Here is a 20,614-nt window from a genome sequence, read left to right as displayed (position 1 = left end):
TGCCTGCCTTCTCTCTCTCTCTCTCTCTCTCTCTCTCTCTCTCTCTCTCTCTCTCTCTCCTGGGGGAGATGTGCTTCACCCTTGGGAATTTTGTTTCTTTTATGAGTGACTTATAAACTTGTGCTTTCATTTCTTTATTTTGTTTTTATTATATCTAATTATGTTTAAAAATATTATTGTTTTACATATGGCGCCAAATGACCTCGTTGTTGTGGCACCATGATTTGTTTTCATTCAATCACTCTCTCCCTCCTTCGTTCCCTCCCTTCCTCCATCTCTTACTCAGCTGCACTCTACACTGCCCCTGGTCTGCCTTCTCCCCCCCCCCTTCTCTCTCTCTCACTCTCGTCTGTGGTATTTTAGGATACACTCACACATACCCAGCCAGGTCGGGCAGGGTGTGTGTGAGTGTTGCCGCTCACGAGGGTTTTAATGTATATATTTTTTTTACTAAGAAATTGGCATATTTTTTCTTATATTCCTGCACAATATCTTATAATTGTGACATTATTACCCACCCCAGAAATACGGTAACAGCCAATAAAAGTGACTACTTTTTTTTTAAGCAACACTGTAAAATATTTATGCCACGTTTCTGTACTGACGTATAAATATTTTACGCATAATAAGTTTACTGTTCTTTCATATATTATAATACACAAGTTACCATTATATTCTTATGTGTTTATCATATTGTGATGCCTATTACATATGTATATCAGAGCCGTTCACATAGCGGGTATGGAACACGTGGCACCACTGTACAGAGGTTGGTGCCCCACCCAAACCGCCACTTAAGAATGGTACCACCATAGCTGGCTGTGAGCGAGAGTATGGAGGATAGCAGGTGGGGTTATGGGGTCAGAGAGAAAACTGGGGGGCTTGGATGGGAGTGTGGGACTATGAGGCAGGGAGGAGGGGGGGGGGATACCTCTCCATCAAGCAGTGTTACAAACACGGAAAAGGAAAAGAACTTATTCCGACGTCTGTACATTACGCCTCGTTTGTGTTAATTCAAGCTGTTGGTTCTACTCATCTGTCCAGCCTTAATCCCTCCATCATCAAGAAGGTGATTGATGGCTGTGCAGGTGAGGTGGAACAAATGAAAAAACTTGCTAGTAAGGACCTACTTGTAAAGTCTGTCAATTCCTCCCAGGTAAAGGAACAAGTTCCATTGTTATGATGTTCAGACCAAGATCCTGCTTTCCATGAGTTCCTGCAGGGGTATTATCACCTGCAGGAATCTCGTGGTCATGGAGGAGGACGACATTGTACAGTAACTAGCTCAGCATGATGTAACAGATGCAAGATTTATCACCAGATTCTCTGAGGACAGGAGGACGAAGATCACAAATGTTATCTAGACTTTCGACAAAGTTTCTTTACCCTCCAGCATTAAAATTGGCTATGAAAATATTAACGTCAGGCCCTACACCAGACTCTTCGTTGCTCAAAATGTCAGATTTACGGACATCATGAAATGACTTGTCGGGCTTCTAACTTGGTATGTGGCAAGTGCATGGCTGTAGGTCATTCTGCTGATCACAGTACATCCGAGATTGAGTGTTGCTTTCACTGAAAGGGTGCTCATTCCACTTCTTGGAGGGTTTGTTCCAAGTGGAAGGAGGAGAAAAAGGTCTGTACAGTCAAGGCGACTGAGGGCATTTCCTATTACGATGCTAGGAAGAAGGTGAAGGATCTGCATGTGACTACCAAGTCTAATGTCTCCTATGCATTGGTGGTTGTGTTCTGTTCCATGATGTTCACCGTGGAGACACAGACTGATGTTATTTTTGCTCCTCATGCCACCCACCCTACCTCTCAGTCTCACTCTCCTGTACACTCCAACTCTCTTACAGACATCCACGTCGCTACTTCCTACTCTCAGGCTGCTGCAGCTCCTTTGCAGTCAGTACGGTCAAAACCGAAGTCTGGCAAGTCTGATAAAATTAATTTGACAACCTTCACAAAACAGTCACGTCATCATGTTCTTCCAGCTTCTGCTCCAGCGAGGGAGAGAAGGGTTAGCTCTTCCTCGAGGAAGTCTGGGAGCCTTGTCATTGATGAAACTATGGAGGTTTCCATCAGTGGGCACAAGGATAGGTCCCCCGGTAGTTGCTCGCCTGTTGGCAGTGCCATAATAAAACTATGAACACTGGACATCCTCGTAAATCTTAAACTGTCTCATTCACTGTGTTAAAGTTGAACTGCTGAACTCTTGGGAATTAAATTACATATTATAGCAATCTTCCTTTCTATATACAGGCCAGATGATAATTGTTTACAGAAGATGTTCTCGGTGGATCACCCTGATCCTACACATTTTAAACAGTACCATCATATAGAAGACATGATGATCACGGTGTTGCCATATACACACACACAAATCAAATCCACAAACGGAAGTAGTTGTACAGTAAATTCTACTCTGGAAGCTTTTGCGTGCAGAGTAAAGTTTAAAAACACGTATGTCTATTTGCTCTCTCTGTTGTCCACCACATGGCCCCAGTGATAGAGATGCTTTGAATTTACTGTTTGAGCATCTTTCAGGGAATAAGTTAGTGTTGGGTGACGTTAACGCCCATCACTATCAATGGGGTAGCTTGTGGATCGATAGTCGTGGGGAGCAAGTAGCCAATCTAATACTAAAGTCCAATCTCTGTCTTGTGAACGATGGTACAGCAACGCATGTAGATGATCGTACTGGTAATTTTTTGGCTATTGACTTATCTCTGGCCTCCCCAGGTATACATCAATATTTCTTGTGGAGCCCTTATGATGACTCCTCTGGAAGTGATCATTTACCCATCTGTCTTTCTTTTACACGCGACATTGTTTTGGACCCTCCACCTCCGAAATTTAACTATAAAAAAGCAGACTGGGGATCCTTCTCTTGGATCACCAATTTAGATATTACTGGGGAGACCACTGATGTTAAGGTCGAAAATTTAACCAATTCCATAATAATCGATGGTGATGCTTCTATTCCCAAGACTTATACAGTTCATGCAAAACACAGAGTTCAATGGTGGACGCCGGAAGGACGACAAGCATTAAGGAAGCGCAGTAAGAGATACAGGATTTTTGATAGTCAGCCTACTGAGGGAAATTTTATTGCATACAAACAGGCACGGGCTGAGGCAAGAACTATTTGTAGAGCTAATCATAACTCCTGGTAGTTTTCTGTGTCCACAGTGAATCATTTACCCCAGTAATTAATGTCTAGTCCACTTTTAAACTATTAAATAATTACCGCCCTTACATTCCTGTTCGCACCCTGCAGGTGAATAATACCATCTAGTGTATGATGATCCCATGGACGTAGTAACCATCTTCACCAGCCAATCAAGACCCGAGTTTTCAACATTATAAACACACGGTTGGGCTACAGATATTAGACTTTGCCACAGAAGACACAGACACTCAGTAAACCAAGACTTTATGCCAGACGAACTGCTCTTTGTCCTTAAATCCTGTAAAGACACCATTCCTGGACCAGACATCATCACGTAAGGCATAATCCAGCATCTTAATCAGGACAACATGAGCAACCCATTGGCGTCCAGTGTCCTGTATAAAGGACAGAACTAGGCATTTTCAAAATTTAATAAAGAAGGGAACCCCGGGGTAGAGACCTATTTGTTTTGCGTCTATGAGGCAATAGGTGGAGGGGGGGTACGCTTAGTACCCTTCCAGCAAAATCCCTTGCACACTAACTCTGGGCACTAATTGGTTAATCTGTTAACATTGTACAATGAGCATTGGATGTCCCGAATGTTCCCAAACTCATGGCACTTTGCGCACATCATACCGATACCTAAAGAGGCTGGTCGTCTTATGAATCCCACTTCATTTCGTCCTATTGTGTTGACTTTTTGTCTATGTAAGGTCATGAAATGAATGCTTAATAATAGGCATCTTTTTGTTTTAAGTTGAAGAATTTGTTAACCCACCACATCCCGGCAGATTTTCCACCACTGTCCCCCCCGCATCCCAATCCCGGCAGATTTGGATTTTTTTTTTTTTTTTTTTGGCTCAAACCTCCGCTTTTGGTGAGAAACAATGGAAAATGACCAAGAAAGTGGTCACCAGGGTCTATAAGTGGCCTACACAGGTATACCTTCCATACACCTGGTACCGTGTTCTATGGAGGGGTTCTGCGGGTGTCACGTTTTCTATGGTAGGGCTTCGTACGGGAAACCATTCAGAATATGTGCATATTTATTTATTACAAACAAAAAAAACATGTAGTACAGGAGTATAGTGGTTTTTATACAAAAATAAAAGTGAAATAAGCATTGTTCCATTGGGCGAACCTAGCAAAATCGTCCCAATTGGTCAGTGGTGATTCGCTAACATTGTTGTTTCAATATACATTTAATTTTTTCAACATGCATAATACTTTTCCAATAACATTATACTAGTTTCCACTTTATATAACTGTTATCACATATTTACAGCCCTTACGATTGTATTTAGCGTAATGTTAACGCATATTTACATAGTGAAAGTACTCGCTATGACTGTTGTTTCAACATATATTTCATTTTTGCAACTTATATAATACTTTTCCACTAACATTATACCCGTTTCCACTTTATATAGGTGTTACCTCATATTTACAGGCCTTATGATTATATTTAGTGTAATGTTAGCACATATTTACATAGTGAGCGCAGCAGCTGTGCCTGTTGTTTCAACTTACATTCTATTTTTCCACTTACAGTATACTTTTCCACTAACATTACACCCGTTTCCACTTTATATAACTGTTATCACATATTTACAGGTCTTACTATTATAGTGAGCGTCAGATTATCACATATTTACATAGTGAGCAAACTCCCTATGACTACTGTTTCAACTTACATTTCATTTTTCCACTTACATTATACTTTTCCACTTACACTGTACCAGTTTTCACCTAATATTACTGTTATCACTTACAGACCTTACTGTTATAGTGAGTGTTAGATTATCGCATATATACAGCACTTAGAGCGTCATATCGCAAGCATACACAGTATCAGTAATGCACTAACGTGTGGCATTCTTTGAAGCAAGGCTTAACACACAAGCCACTGTTGCAATCCACATACTCGTACCTCGTGTCTTTTCCTTGAGTGGTTTCTCTCACTCGGGAACTACTACAGACGTGACACCGCCACTGGGGTCTAGGGCGGTTCGGTTGAGGAGGTATGGTGCTGGGGAAGTGGCGTACGGTGAGGCGTAAGGGAGTCTGTGTGGCAGTGGCGGGGCGGTGGCGGTAGTGGGGCCTGTCCTCTGCATATTTCGCGATGATTTCGCGGGACAGCTCACTCACAAACCCCTCAAAGGTCACTGAGGTTCCCGTTGTCAATTCATCGAGGTAGTGGCAGTTCAGGACCATGATCTCAATCAAGTGGAAGAAGAGCTTTTTGTACCACTTCATCGTGGTCCTGGCACACTCCACACTGAAAATCATGAAGTCGGACTGATCCACTTGCCTCATGTTGATATTGTAGTCCAATACCGACTCAGGTTTCCATACTTGGCACCTCCTCTCGCTGCGGTAATCCACGGAGTCTGTGTGGTGCATGAGGGGGCAGTCTACAGTCGATAGGAGGGAAACTTCCCCGCTGTGATTCCACAGGGTGGTGAAGATGTTATTTGCCTTGAAAAAAACCATTTCAGTCTTGTCAAGTTTCCTCCCAACCTTGACCATATGCCGACAGTTTGTCTTTGTTGTACCACAGACTCCGGTGTCGTGCAGGTGTAGGTACCATGCGAGAAGGGGGCTAATGTACCAGTTGTTCACGTACAGCACGTGACCACGATGAAGGTACTCCTCTATCATTGTCTTTACCACGCACCCTGAGAGTCCAATACTTCAATCTTCTATTATGTCTGTCTGTGCGCCTGTGTACAAGACTATACACATAACCAGTCTTACAGTCACACGTAACAAAGATCTTGAACCCAAAACTGTGTCTCTTGCTGGGTATGTACTGGCGAAAAGAAATATTGCCTCTCACAACACGAGACTCTCGTCTATGACAAGGTCTCGATAAGGATAGAAGGATGAGCGGAACTTTTCCCACAGGTGATCAAAAACCAGCCTTATTCTCCTTAATCTATCCGTGTTATTAGCATTAGCAGGATCATCAGCATCATAAAAGTGGAGGCAGCTGAGAATTTGCTGAAATCGATTCCGGCTCATTACTTTCCCAAAGAAAGGTGTGCTGGTTATAGGGTTCGTAGACTAGTATGCCTGAATTTATCTTTTCCATACAATACCCATCAAAAGGACCAGGCTAGAAAGCTAAACATCTCACTTATGCTAACTGGGTAATCATATTGGAAAGAGCGCCTGTTTCTCCTACATTCACGCTTGTTTTCATGGCGCTGGCTGCTTGTAGAGGTGTAAGTCTGTTCCACAATCCGCTCCACAAGCTCCTCCCCAAAGAACAGGTGGAAGAAATCCACTCTGGTGGAGCCGGCGTGGATTCTTGGAGCCGTGCAGCCAGATTGCCACTCCTCAGCAAAGGGGTGAATGATGGGAGTGATTACTCCCATCTTCCCAGTCCCACGACACACTACCATCTCTAGCCTCATCCCCATCGTCGCCTTTGTTGGGGTGGGGAGGAGAGAGTGATGGGGGAGGTTGGGGAGGTGGAGAGTGGCGTCCTTCCCCACTTGTGCTCCTTTTCTCTCTTCCTTTTCCTTTCCCCTTTCCCTTCCCTTTCCCTCCTTTCCCCACATCACGGGGCTGTGGGGAGGAAACGTGGGAATATTGTGCGGTGAAAGATGTGCTAGGGAGCAGCTCCTCCTCGCCTCTCCGCTGCCTCACATCACGTGCTCGCTCTGCCTTCCTCACACTACGACTTTCACTTTCACTGCTCACTCCTGCCACACCACTTTCACTTTCACCACTCACTACTGCCACACCACTCCGCCTTCCCCATACAAAACACTAGGCCCATACCTGATTCTCCTTCTCGCCGCCCCTTCAGCTCCCCGCAGCGAAATCCTTTCTCTCCCGAGCTACGAGGTAGCACCACGTCCCACGGCTCTGTCCTCGTCCTCGTCCTCGTCCTCGTCCCCGCCCTCGTCCACGCCCTCCCTTTCCTCTTGGGGTTGGAGAGAGGTGCGTGCACATGGTTGGGGTCCAGGCTGGCCTTCTCTAGCCTCATGATACGTCACGTATCGCAGCTTCCTTGGAGACAGTACTTCCTCATCACTGCTGCTTGTTTCATCCTCGGGAAGCACATAATCCTTGTCCGCCACGTCATCATCAAGTGGGGAATCACTGTCGCCTGTGAAGGCCTCCAGGATGGCTTGAATATCAGCATCAGAGAGACCTCAGCGTGCCATGTCTATTCAGGGTCACTGCTACCAGGTGAGTGACCGAGACAAGGGAGTGCGCAGGCCACACGGGGTCGGGGGGTGTTCCCGCTTGGTAGCAGGTTGTGGAAGGTGTCCCGTGCCTACGTACCAGAAATCACGCGTGAGATTTGAAAAATGTGCAAATGACGGACCTTGCAATTGCAAAACGTATGGGCACTTTGTCGGGTGTCAGCGTGACTAAACGTGGTGATGTATCCATATGCCATCGGGCCGCAGTGGGTTAAATGATCAATAATGTGGCTTCTGTAAATACAGAAGTTCACTAGATCACTTAATAAATTTGGAGCATTGCATTTCAGAGGCATTTGCCAATAAAGAATTCACGATAAGGGTGTCCTTGGACATCCATAAAGCCTATGACATGACATGGCGACACAGTATACTAACGAAGCTCTATGCTTTTGGTTTCAGAGGCAATTTGCCTTTTTTTTTTTTTATTCCAGTTTCTTAAGGGAGAGAAGTTTCTCTGTCAAAATGCCCCAAAACATAGCATCAGATATATTTATCCAGGAAAACGGGGTGCCTCAAGGAAGTGTGTTTAGTCTCACTTTGTTTGTATTATGATCAATGACATTCTGTCATCAGCTTCCATCCTGAGGAATCTTAAATACTCTATGCCGACGATTGTGCAATATGGCACGCTTCCTGTAATGCACAGTTTTTGGCTGGCCGGATTCAAGCAGTCCTTGACTCTGTCCACCAAAGGGCCTTGCAGTGGGGATTAAGTTCTCCATCTCTAAGTGTGCTGCCGTAGTTTTCACTAATCATAACGTCCCTGATTTGAATGAAACTTTGGATAATCAGGCGATACCGTTTCAAAATTCTGTAAGGTTTTGGGGCCTCCACTTTGATGGCAGACTGAATTTTAAACTTCATATTAATAATTTGCTTGTGCTCTCTGATAAACCATTATATGTCCTCAAGTACCTAGCATGTACTACTTGGGGTGGTGAGAGAAAATCTTTACTAATGGTGTATAAGTCCCTTATTAGATACAAGCTAGACTCTGGTGAGCAGGTGTATGACTCGGCATCCGATGCCACATTCAGGAGGTTGGATGTGTTGCAGAAGAAATGTTTGTGAATGTGTCTTGGAGCCATCAGGTGTACCCACGTAGCTCGTATGGAAGTCGAGGAGAAAGTGCCTCCCCCTTTTATTCTCCGCGACCATATGGCCTTGTCCTATGGATTACGAACATCAAGAAAGAGCAATATCGGCAATGTTGCCTGTACCTCCCGGCGTCAACATCACCATCTTTTGCTAGGGGTTCATCAGCCACTTGCCGTTTGTGTCCACTTATTGACTCAGGAGCTTAGTGTGGACGTCAGTGACTGTGACAAGTTGGTGTAAAAAAGTATAGCACCTTAGGAGCCACTCAGCTTTACCATTGATGTTTCATAACTTCAAGCACCAAAGACCAAGGTGGCGGAGGCGGAGGTCCACCACTTGTTTCATAACATCATCGTTCGTCACATGGCTCATGGGTGCTAGTGTGTGGTTGACTGAATGTTCGCTCAGTTATCGGTTGCCAACTCATTCATCTGTGTTTACCTCTGAACTTTTTGCCATTGACAGTCATAGACTATGCTCTAAATTCAAGGCATAACTCGTTTGTAATTTTATCAGAATCAAATTCAGCCCTTCAGGCATATAAAATCTTCTTGCACTATGGATTCTAATGATATCCAGGGCCACATTGTTAATAAATTGCATTCGTGCAACCAGTCCATCAAGTTTATTCGTTAGCCTTGGCACTGTTGTATTTAGGACAATGAACAGGCTAACTTACTTGCTAAGTTGGCTGTAGATTTCGAGGAGATTTGTGACGTTCCTCGTGATCTACAGTAGAGTCTTTCTGTCGGAATGAAACCAATAAATCTTCTGTGGCAAGGTCAGTGGACCAGACTAGATATTCGAACATGCAAGCCGTACCTAGGCGACTAGGACACTGCCAACCATGCCAGTCGCCTGGTAGAAAAAGTGTCAGCGCATTTTTGGTTAAACAGAGGTGTTTCAACTCACATGAAACCATATATTGGCAGACGATTCCTACCGCACTGTGACATCTGTGATGCGGTGTTATCTATCAGGCATATCACCCTGCACTCTCGGCTATATATTAGTGAACGTGCGTCGCCTATAAATTACCGCTGCGCTGCAGACATCCCTTTTACTCTTTCCACCATCCTGGGTGATGGGGATATTGTTATTACTGATAAATTTATGGCTTTCATGAGAGGGACCAGATTGATCAGAGTGTGACTTGCTGTATGTTTATGGTTTTTATCGACTGAAAATATATATATATTGTATTATTAATTACGGTTGGCAATTGATGTATTTGAAATAGTTCCTGCTTCCGATTGATCTGTTTCTAATATTGATGTCTCCTACATTAAACCCCGTTCCTCGCCTAACAATCACCAGCTGATGAGTGGAATTGTGAAATTTAGAAAGGTATTAGGCGATTTTCAGTCGATGGTGCTCTGTTGGGTGAGGTACTTCACTTTTTTTTTATATATATGTAAATTCTTCATATTATCTTGTAAAAATTATTGTAATTAGGATAGGCAGTTGACGTACATGGAATAGTTCCTGAATCCTCCGGTACTCTTCCATATAGTGATGTATTCTATATTAGTTTGTGCCTCGATTGACAGTCACCAGGTGATGAGTGCAGGTATGAAATGTAGAAAGGCATTACATATCTGCAGTCGATGCTGTTCTCTTGGTCGAAGTATTTTTACCACTAGTGTAGGTTTAGCTATTTGTATCTTTAGGATTTAGTATAGGTTAGCGAATTGTCTGTTACGTTAACAGTTTTATGATTTTGTATTAGGATTTTTTACCATTAAAGACAAAAATAATACATTAAATATAAAATTCATACAGAGAGAGAGAGAGAGAGAGAGAGAGAGAGAGAGAGAGAGAAGAGAAGATATAGATAAATAGATATAGATATAGATAAATAGGTAGATATACGTGTGTATGTATGTGTGTATGAAGATATATATATATATATATATATATATATATATATATATATATATATATATATATATATATATATATATATATATATATATATATATATATATATTTTCACATGTATGTATTGCCTTAATGACCAGGGGCTTCGGCCCCAATGATCGATACAAAAAAAAAAAAAAAAATACAATTCTTCCGGTAAGGCATTTCAATTGGAATTAAGTATCTGAACACGTGCAGGGATTTTTACTTCTAGGGTTAAAAATCAGACGGTACCGAGCATCTAGATGATCACTGGAACTACATAAGGCATGAATACTTTAAGCTGGCTGTGTGTGTGTGTGTGTGTGTGTGTGTGTGTGTGTGTGTGTGAGAGAGAGAGAGAGAGAGAGAGAGAGAACAGAACAAAGGATTACCTACGTTGGTTTCCATCTGTTATCGGGGAATATCAGAGGAAAATACAAATTCAAACACATCAGCTAGACACCATTAAGACTCTTGGGTGCTGGACGTCCATGTCAGTAAATCAAACCACATACACCTCGCACGACTAATCGCAGTGATGATCCAGCTGTAATTCTCTGACGAAGAGAGGTTTTCCACAATAATGCAAAATCGTCTTCTATATTCTGTTCACTTTACCTTGTCCGTAAATTGCCATTCGTCCATTTTGAATTCTTAGTAATAACAGTAAACTTAAACTAGAATATGATGTTAATGAAAAAGTAATACAGAAATGATCTACAGTAGCAGGAATGTTCTTTTTCTGTCACTGAACTACGTGAAATAAGCTGAGAAATTATGAAAATTTGGTTCAAGTGACTGAACTATAGTACCATGGAGAGGTGGGTCGTGGTGCCATCATCCATTCACCTGGTGCAGTGATACCTACTTCTTCCTCTGCTGTTATCATTATTTTTCTGTGCCTGCCTTCCATTCATTCTATTTTTACCATCATCCCTATCACATTTTATGTTATTTTTTTTTTTTTCATTTCATTCTCCTCTACACTAAGTGACAAGCCGAATGGCTTTCTATAATACTGTGTAACAAACTTAAACCAATTGTTTGTTTATGTTGATTTTTACGCTATTTTTGATCAATATCAATGCGTAGATTCCGAATATCCTATTTGTTTTTGTGTAAATCTAGAGTTTCAGGAATTGTGCAACAACAAATGTATCGTACAAGAATAGGAACTGCAACTTGTTACCATTTCGAGAATATTGAGAATATCGAAGAATTTACATATCTCCGGGTGTATATTATGAATATAACTACTGTAGAAAGCGAGCAGACAGTAACATCACAAGGAATGAACGGCACATAGTATCTTGAAATGCACTTTTGATTTGACTTTCTTCTGTAGCTGTGATGACAGTCGCGCAACAATCCCCAAAAGTAATCGCCCATTATCGCCTCATTCCACCTGCTCTGATATCCGGCTTCCATCAGCGAAATGTCCTGGTGGAACCGTTCGCCATGCTCCTAGCTGACTGCACCCAAGTTGCTTTTGAAGAAATCAAGGTGGGAATGCAGGTAGTGCAATTGGATTGACATTCTGTATCCAACCCAGTGGAATGCGCCGATCAGGTCATCGACGAGCTGTGTGGAATCTGGTCTCCTCTGGTCGCCGAGAAAACCTTCCACAACCCCTCTGAAAGCTTTCCAAGCGTGCTCTTCATCATCGGTCATTTAACCCTGGAGTTCACGACTTGCAAGCATTCTTCGAACTTGAGGCTCGGAGAATAGGCCAGCCATCACCTTTGCCACACGCAGCTTGGGAAACACTGATCGGATATGCAGAAAAGCATTGCCATCCTTGTTGATGGCTTTCATGAATTGTTTCACAAGACCAAGTTATATGTCTAACGGCGGTAGTAATACCTTCTTTCTGGAGATCAGTGGAGCTCTCAGAATGTTGCATGAGCTTGGTGTGAGATTCTCTCTCAGAGGCCAGTCTTTCCTCACGAAATGTTCTGCATTGCTCTGGCTGTCCCACCAGCATGAGAAATATGGGTTCTTCGTATAACCGCCTTGCATTCCAAGTAGGAACGAAATCATTTTGAAATCCCCACAAACCTCCCATTTGTGATCTGAGTACTTTATCTTTGTCAGACAAATCTTCACATTCTCATAGCCTTCATTCATTTCCACAGAATGTGCAACTGGAATTGATGGGAGTTCGAACCTGTAATGCAAAAGTACAGCATTTAGGTTCGTCATGAAATTGTCTATGAAGAGTTGCCATTCTGAGGCCTTGTAATCCATTCCCATGGCTTGGAACAAACCCCTAACATCAAAACAATAGCACAACGAGTTTCTTCACAACATTTGAAAAAAAAAATGCAAACTTACTGTGGCACTTCCTATAAATCAACTTGCAACTGGGATCCAACAATTTCCATTCACTTAAATGTGATGGCAGCAGCTCAGCACTGGACTTGGTGAGTCCTAAATCTCGGACCAAGTCATTCAGTTCTTACTGATTGGGAAAGTATGGAGTGTCTCCGGAACATTCTCCAACATACGATTCATCATCACTTTCCCCCCGATCATCAACGATGTGCTCATGGTCAGATACAACTTCCGCATCTGCAGGAGGGACAGGAATCACCAGCTCATCGTTGTGAGGCACCGGAGAGATTGAAGAAAGCAAACTTGGATATACAATGTTCTTCCTGCCCTTAATGCTCTTCACACCACTTATATCAACCATGCAATAATAACAATCATCGTGGTGATTTGAAGGCTCTCGCCATGCTCTCGGAACTGTGAAAGGCATCTTCTTTCTTGCTTATCGTAACCAAGCTTCAAGCGCAGAGCAGCATCTGCCACAAATGTAGTGCGGAGCCCAGTCCTTGTCTTGATTGCCCTTGCCACGCCAAAATATGTTTTGTATGCGCGAGCAAATGTGGTATCGAGGTTGATTTTCTGACTGATCATCTTCGGTCCAATATATTCTCCACATACATAACAAAATGTATTAGCTGACAGCTTGCAAGAACGTCTACTGGTCATTCTCATCAATAGAAACACTTTTAGGAACAGCTTAAAAACATGTTGACCAGCCAAACTAGCAACGTGAGACTAACTCATTGAATGAACTGACTCAATCCACATTGCATGACACAATAATGGTCATATCAGAACCATCTGCATGGACGCAGATGGTGTGTGTGTGTGTGTGTGTGTGTGTGTGTGTGTGTGTGTGTGTGTGTGTGTGACGTGGTAAGCAATATGTCAGCCATCACATTGGCACGCTGTAACAAGACTGGAAATAAACAAATGCCAATTGTTGGCAAAAACCTAGAGGTGGACAAACTAAACATACACCATTGGAATCAGTGTGGAAACCTGAGTCTAACAAGACAAAAAAAAAAAAATATAAACAAATTCTTTGTTGCACAGTGATAATCAAGGACACCATTCATAACACTGCGTGGTAACCATAGAAACACACGAAGGCTGTAGCCTACATCCAGAACTTTGTTCCTTTCTCCCTCTGAGCTACGTGAAATAAACTGCAAAAAATACGAAATTTTGGGCCAAGGTAAAGTGAATTGACTATCATAACACGACTTTTATCATTCTTTTATTGTGTCTGATCACTCTTTATTTTCTCCCATCATCTTTCACTTTTTATTACGTTTTTTATTTTGTTTTCACTTCAGGTGGCTCCACTCTGAGAAACAAGGCTATTGATTTCCCGTAATCAAGAAAAACCGTATAACGCTGGATAGTAACCATATAACGAAGTAACAAGGTGATGTGATTCCTTCTATGGGATCTCTGTTAACTGTAGGGAAAGACCTAAATTCGGCGTCCATCCTCCACACTCTTTCCCAAGCCTTGCTGTGGTGAAGGGCTATTTACCAGAAGGAAACATCAGTTCAGTTCATGGGATGGCCCTGCAAGTGTAGTTGCTTGCCTGCTGTTGCTGAGTCTGAAACTGCCTGAGGCTACTCAGCAGCAGCAGGAGTAGCAACAGCAGCAAAGACAACAGTACAACAACAACTATAACAGCAAATATAAGCATGATGAAGAAATAACGTCATCACATTGACGGCATTAATGAAGATTGCTTCTGTTCCTTTCACTACAAGTGGTTTGCTCTATCATCATCATCATCATCCGGACCTCCTTTCCCACCCAAGGGCAGGGTGAGGAGTAGCAATGTCCAGACAGCACAAACTTGCCCAATCCAAATAAGCCACACTTCTATTCACTCATCATTCAAGCCCCCGGAATCCTGGCTCTACCGGATACACCAAAAAAACATTCACCACATTCTGCAGCTTCACACAAACGTATCCGGTTGAGTCAGTCTGGATGCTGCCATGCTCACAAGGGGTGCTAAAATCCCTGATCATGCATTTCTCCTCACAACATTCATCCAGCCAGCTTGATCTCATGTCAGTTCCCTAGCCTCACCGACTTCCAAACCTCTCTTCCTCAAACACTAATCCTACATATCTCTCCACCTTCTTGTTGGCCTACCTCGCCTACTCCCTCCTTCAAATTCGCCCAGGTAAACCGATTTCACAGCTCTATTATTATCCATTCTTTCCACATGACCATACCATCTCGGGACACTCTCTTCGATTCTGGTGTCTGCCGACTTCCTCACTCCACACCTTTCATGAATCACACTATTTCGTATCCTAGCCACCCTCTGTACTCCAGATACATTCCTCAATAGTCCCATCTCCACTGCTCTTACTCTTGGATTTTCATTTTCATGCCATACCATAGTCTCACACCCATATGTTAGAGTTGGCACTTACACTCCCTCATATAAACCTCGTGCAGGTGCAACACTCAAGCCTCTGTTTCTTATCAAGGCCTTCATTGCACCAGCTACTTTTCTTCCTTGTGTCACTCTACTTTCAACATCTTTTGCACTTTTTCCTCTCTTTTCTATCACTGTACCCAAGTATTTGAACACTCTCACCAGTTCCAGTCTCTCTCCATTCACTGTGACATCACACTGGGAGTCACCTTCTCTCTCAATAACCATCACTTTATTCTTCTCTACATTTACTATCAAGGCACGACGCTCACAGACATCAGCAAAGCTCTGCACGAGCCTAAAAAGTTCCTGTCCGGTACATGCAAGCAGTACTGCATCATCAGCATACAACATATTTGAGATATTCCATCCATCACCATTAATTACCAACGCCATCCCTCTCTCCATTACTCATGTTTTCACTTCTCTCGTCACTCCATCCTTATATATATTGAACAACCATGGGGACATCACAAAACCTTGTCGCACGCCCACACCGATTGTGAACTATTCACTTAGATGCCCATTAAACCTTACACATGCTTCGCTACCATCATAAAAATTATTGACATCACCTAGCAGTTTACCATCTACACCAAACAAGCTTAAAACTTTCCACAATCCCTTTCTGTCTACTTTGTCGTATGCTTTTTCCAGATCCATGAATGCCATGAACACCTTATGGTCCTTCTCACAAGCCTTCACTGCTATCTGTCTCACTGCAAGTACTTGATCCACACATCCTCTGCCTCTCCTAAAGCCACCCTGTTCATCACTCACTAGGACTTCTGATATCCCTCTTACTTTCTCTATAATAATTCGTCCATATATCTTCCCTACCACACTCAGAAAGCTTATGTCACGGTAATTCTTGCACTCACTTCACTCACCTTTATTTTTGTACAGGGGTACAATCACAGCCTTTTTCCACTCTGCAGGCACAGTTTCACTCATCCATGCCTTCTTACATATCTCCAACAAGCACTTCATTCCACTCTCTTCACTACACTTAACCATCTCTACATGCACCTCATCAACCCCAGCTGCTTTCCCATTTTTCAGACATTTCACAACACTCTTCACCTGTGCGAGTGTCATGTCTCCTGGCACTGCATTCCTTCTCTGCACACCCCAAAACCAATCATGTTTACAGTCGCTTTGCTCTCTCTATTCCCATTCATGAGGCTTTCAAAATATTCTTTCCATCTGGTCCTTACTTCATCTCCATGCGTTAGTAACCTGTCACCTGCATCCTTCACACTATCACACTTCTTTCCTCTTTCACTTCTACATTTCTCCACTTCTTTCCAGAATAACTTCTCATTTTCAGAGTAGTTCGCATTCATTTTTCTTCCCAGTTCATCATTTACCTCCTTCTTTTTCCTCTTCACTAGTCTCTTTATGTTCTTCTTGCTCTTGATATACTCACTTCATATTTCAACTGAACCCCTATCCTGTAACGACTGTAGTGGTGGGCGATACCGCTATTGATCTGTAATTGCGGTTACTGATTACTAGAAGGAAAATAATCGATTACCATTCCGATTACTGGATTCTGGGCTTATATGTTTGTTTAACAAGGCCCCACTCCTTACTGTATCCACCAGTACTACTGGTAGATACAGTAAAGAGTCAGTAGCTAGTAGCTATACTCATACAAATTCGTGCCACCACCTTGTTGCAGTTTCTCTGTTTCTCAAAAGTTCAAGTCTCAATCATCTTTCATTGTTTCTTCGATTTAGAGTTGCTCAAAAGTTCCTTTATACGATGGATCCTCCACATTATTTATGCTAAGTTTCTTTGAGTGTATAAAATACATATACAGCATTCTTGTCTTTATAATAGTTCATGAAACATGCATCCTTGTTGGTAAAATATATAAAACATGCATTCTTGTGTGTGTGTGTGTGTGTGTGTGTGTGTGTGTGTGTGTGTGTGTGTAGATAGATAGATAGATGGATAGATATAGATATAAATATAGATAGATAGATAGATAGATAGACAGATTGAATACAAACGCTATTCTGCAAAAAAAAAAAAAAAAAAAAAAAAAAGGATTGGCCTATACTCGAAACATTTGTTTCCAAAAATATGCAAACAAACCGACATCGTTTTGTTTAAAGAATATACATGATGAGAGAAAAGCCTTGTGAGAAGAAGCCTTTTATAAATGCCTCCCCTCTCTCTATATTAACTTTCTATGTGAAATTATGTGAACTCATTACGTGCATGCCTTATTACACACACACACACACACACACACACACACACACACACACACACACACACACACACAGCCGGCAGATGATGTCATTGTGGTTTTATCCTAATCTACCTTAATAGGAGTTGTTTTTATCATTCCTGTCTAATGCCAACTGTTTCGAGGTATTGACCAGCAATATACTCACATCTGGCAAATAATACTTTGTAGAACACAGGAGAAATGCATTTTAAAATGGTATACCTGTGAAAGGATATGATGTTTACATTTTCCAGTTCGTGCCCAATCAACTAACGTAGTGCGCTTGCGTCCGGTGGCATTTGAGTAAACCATCAATGTTTATAACGTTTTCTTTTATTTCTCAAAATGTAGTAATCGTTTCAAGTAATGTTATAGAAAATAAATCGATTAATGCAACTTTTTTAGAAATAATCGAAGTAATCGATTACAAATAATCGTTTACGCCCATCCCTACCTGTAACCACTTTAGCCACTTCTTCCTCTTTTCCTCCACAGCTCTCTTAACCTCCTCATCCTACCATGCCGTACCCTTCTTTTCTGTTGATACTCTTGCCACCAGACACCTCATTAGCACTCCTAACTAAGCAGTCCCTATATGCATTCCACAGGTTGTCCAGATCCAATTCATTGTAGTTGACTGAATCTAACTCGTCCTCTACTTTGGTCCTGTAATCATCTGCCACTTCTTTGATCTTCAGCTTCTCAACTTTCAGCTCACCCTGAGTGCTCTTCTCTCTCTTGATCCACCTCACTCCTCTCAGCTTGATCTTCCATACCATAATAATATGATCTGACAGACCACCACATTGTCTTCTCACAGCCCTCGTATCGGCAACCATTCCCATCATCGACCTCTCTACAAACACGTAATCAATCAGGCTTCTTTCAACACGATCCTCGTTTCCTCTATACCACGTATATTTATGTGCATCTTTGTGTTTGAAATACGAATTACAAATGCACAACCTCCTCTCTTGACACATATCCTTTGGTTGATTCTCATTATCATTTTCTCCTAGTACTCCATAACAACCCATTATGTCATCCTCTGGACCAGTGCCTACTATTCAGTTTATATCCCCCATCACGATCATTTTATAGCTCCTGGATATTTCTCCCACTACTTCACCCAGCTTATCCCAAAACCTGTCCTTCTCTGTCTCACTCCTGTCCTCACACGGTGCATACACTACAATCACTGCTACTTTCACCTTCTCAAACTTGAACTTGACATACATACACCTAGAGCTGACATATTTGTTGTCTCTCATTCCACTCCGCCACACCTCATTCATCAACAAGGCAACTCCTTCCTTACATCTTCCTCTCCCATTTATTCCTGATCTTATACATTTCACACCGTCCCACTCCTCCACTTCTCACCCTTTCATCTTCGTATCACACACTGCCATCACAGCATATCTCGCACTCTTGAACACATTCACCACTTCCACCCTCTTGCTCTCCTCAATCACACCTCTCACATTTCATATGGCCACACGAGTCTGCCCATTTGGTTGGGGCCCTGGGCAGGTTTTGGACCCTCTGAGGCTCTCTGAAACGACTGCCATGATTAAGTGATTTTGGATAGGGGAATCTGGGGGACACTTAACCCTGCCAGAAACCCCGGTTATATGGTTACCACCCAACATAGTAAATGGTTTCCTGGGTACAGGAAACCATTTGGCTTGTCACTCAGCATAGAGCTCATATGGCATCACTCTACACTGAGTGAGTGGATGATGGGCACCCCCATCTAGCTACTCTAAATTGACGAAAATAGTCTTAAGGTTGAAACAAAATTACCGACATCACCGTAATGAATGGTTTCACTTCCATGTGAGTTATTTGTCCTTTTCCATCGTCACTTCAGTAAACACAGATTGCAAAAATGCTCACATGCCTTACCTGACTAAAGTAGCAGCGGTTGCAACCCAAGGCTTATCTAACATGAGAACCATCCTCCTCTTGGGAAACATAGTAAGTGTTGAGAGACATAAGTACAACAAAGCAATTGTGTTGCCTGCTTATATTGGTGTCACATAAGAGCGTCTCTCTCCAGTACCCTGTGACTTATATCCCTGAAAATTGGATGACCAGGAGTCTGAAAGACAGGTGAGAAGATCGCCAGTGTAGCATCCCTGACGGAGCCCAAACTGACGATCAGAAAGAAGGTTGTGATAGTAAACAATCTTTATTTATTTCTTTTTGTTAAGAATAGACTCAAAAACTCTTGAGACACGGAATGTTAAAACAGTTGGCCGATCGTTACAGGGTTAGGAATGGTCACCCTTCTTTGGGACAGACTGAATGAGAGCAAACTTCCAGCAAGACGGAACAGTAAAAGTTGACAGACAAAGGCGAAAGTGTTTACCTAGGTCGGGTGTAAGCACAGAAGCACAGCTCTTGAGGACAACAGGAGGGACTCCATCAGGCCCATATCCCTGTTAGTAGTGAGGCTAGTGATGGCAGAAAATACATCATTAGAAGAAATTTTTATGTCAGCCATTAGGAAGTCAGAGGAGGCAATTGATGGAGGAACACCATCGGAATCATCTAAAGTGGAACTGGAAGAGAAAGTCTGAAAGAAGAGTTCTACTTTATCAGTAGAAGAAATAGATACAGAGCCACCAGGGTGGAAAAGGGGAGGGTAGGATGATGAGTAAAGTTATTAGAAATTTTTTTGGCAAGGTGATAGAAGGAGTAGGAGGAATTCGATTTGGAGAGTCCAGAGCATTTAGTACGAATGAAATTATTTTTAGCAGTGAAGAACAGACTTAGCACGATTCCAAGCAGAAACATAAAAGAGATGAGATTCAGGAATGAATTTGCTCCGGTACCTTTTGTAGACTTTCTCCTTGTTGTAGACAGCATTAGAACAAATGTGATTAAACCAATTTTTTTTTTTTTGGCACTAGTCAAAGGATACGAGAAGGGAATATATGCTTCCATGCCCAAGAGAATAATCTTTATAATGCACAAGGCACACCCAAATGGCTCCCGGCCGTGGAAGCAATAGTCATTCCAGGGAAAATCCAAGAATTACTGCCTGAGGGCCTCCCAATCAGCAGCTCCAAAGAGTCACAGCCACCGCTTTTTTGAGTGTTCACAGGTCTTATGCTACTTGAGCAATAGGACAGGTTAAAATGATAAGGTTGTAATCGGAGGAACCCATCAGACAGGAAAGATTAACAGCATAAGCAGAA

The sequence above is a fragment of the Coenobita brevimanus genome, chromosome 46 (genome assembly GCF_032717465.1).
Source record: "Coenobita brevimanus isolate Jiangsu-jjx chromosome 46, ASM3271746v2, whole genome shotgun sequence".
Classification (NCBI taxonomy): domain Eukaryota; kingdom Metazoa; phylum Arthropoda; class Malacostraca; order Decapoda; family Coenobitidae; genus Coenobita; species Coenobita brevimanus.
The sequence above is the reverse complement of the archived record's forward strand: the minus strand, read 5'-3'. Positions refer to the sequence as shown.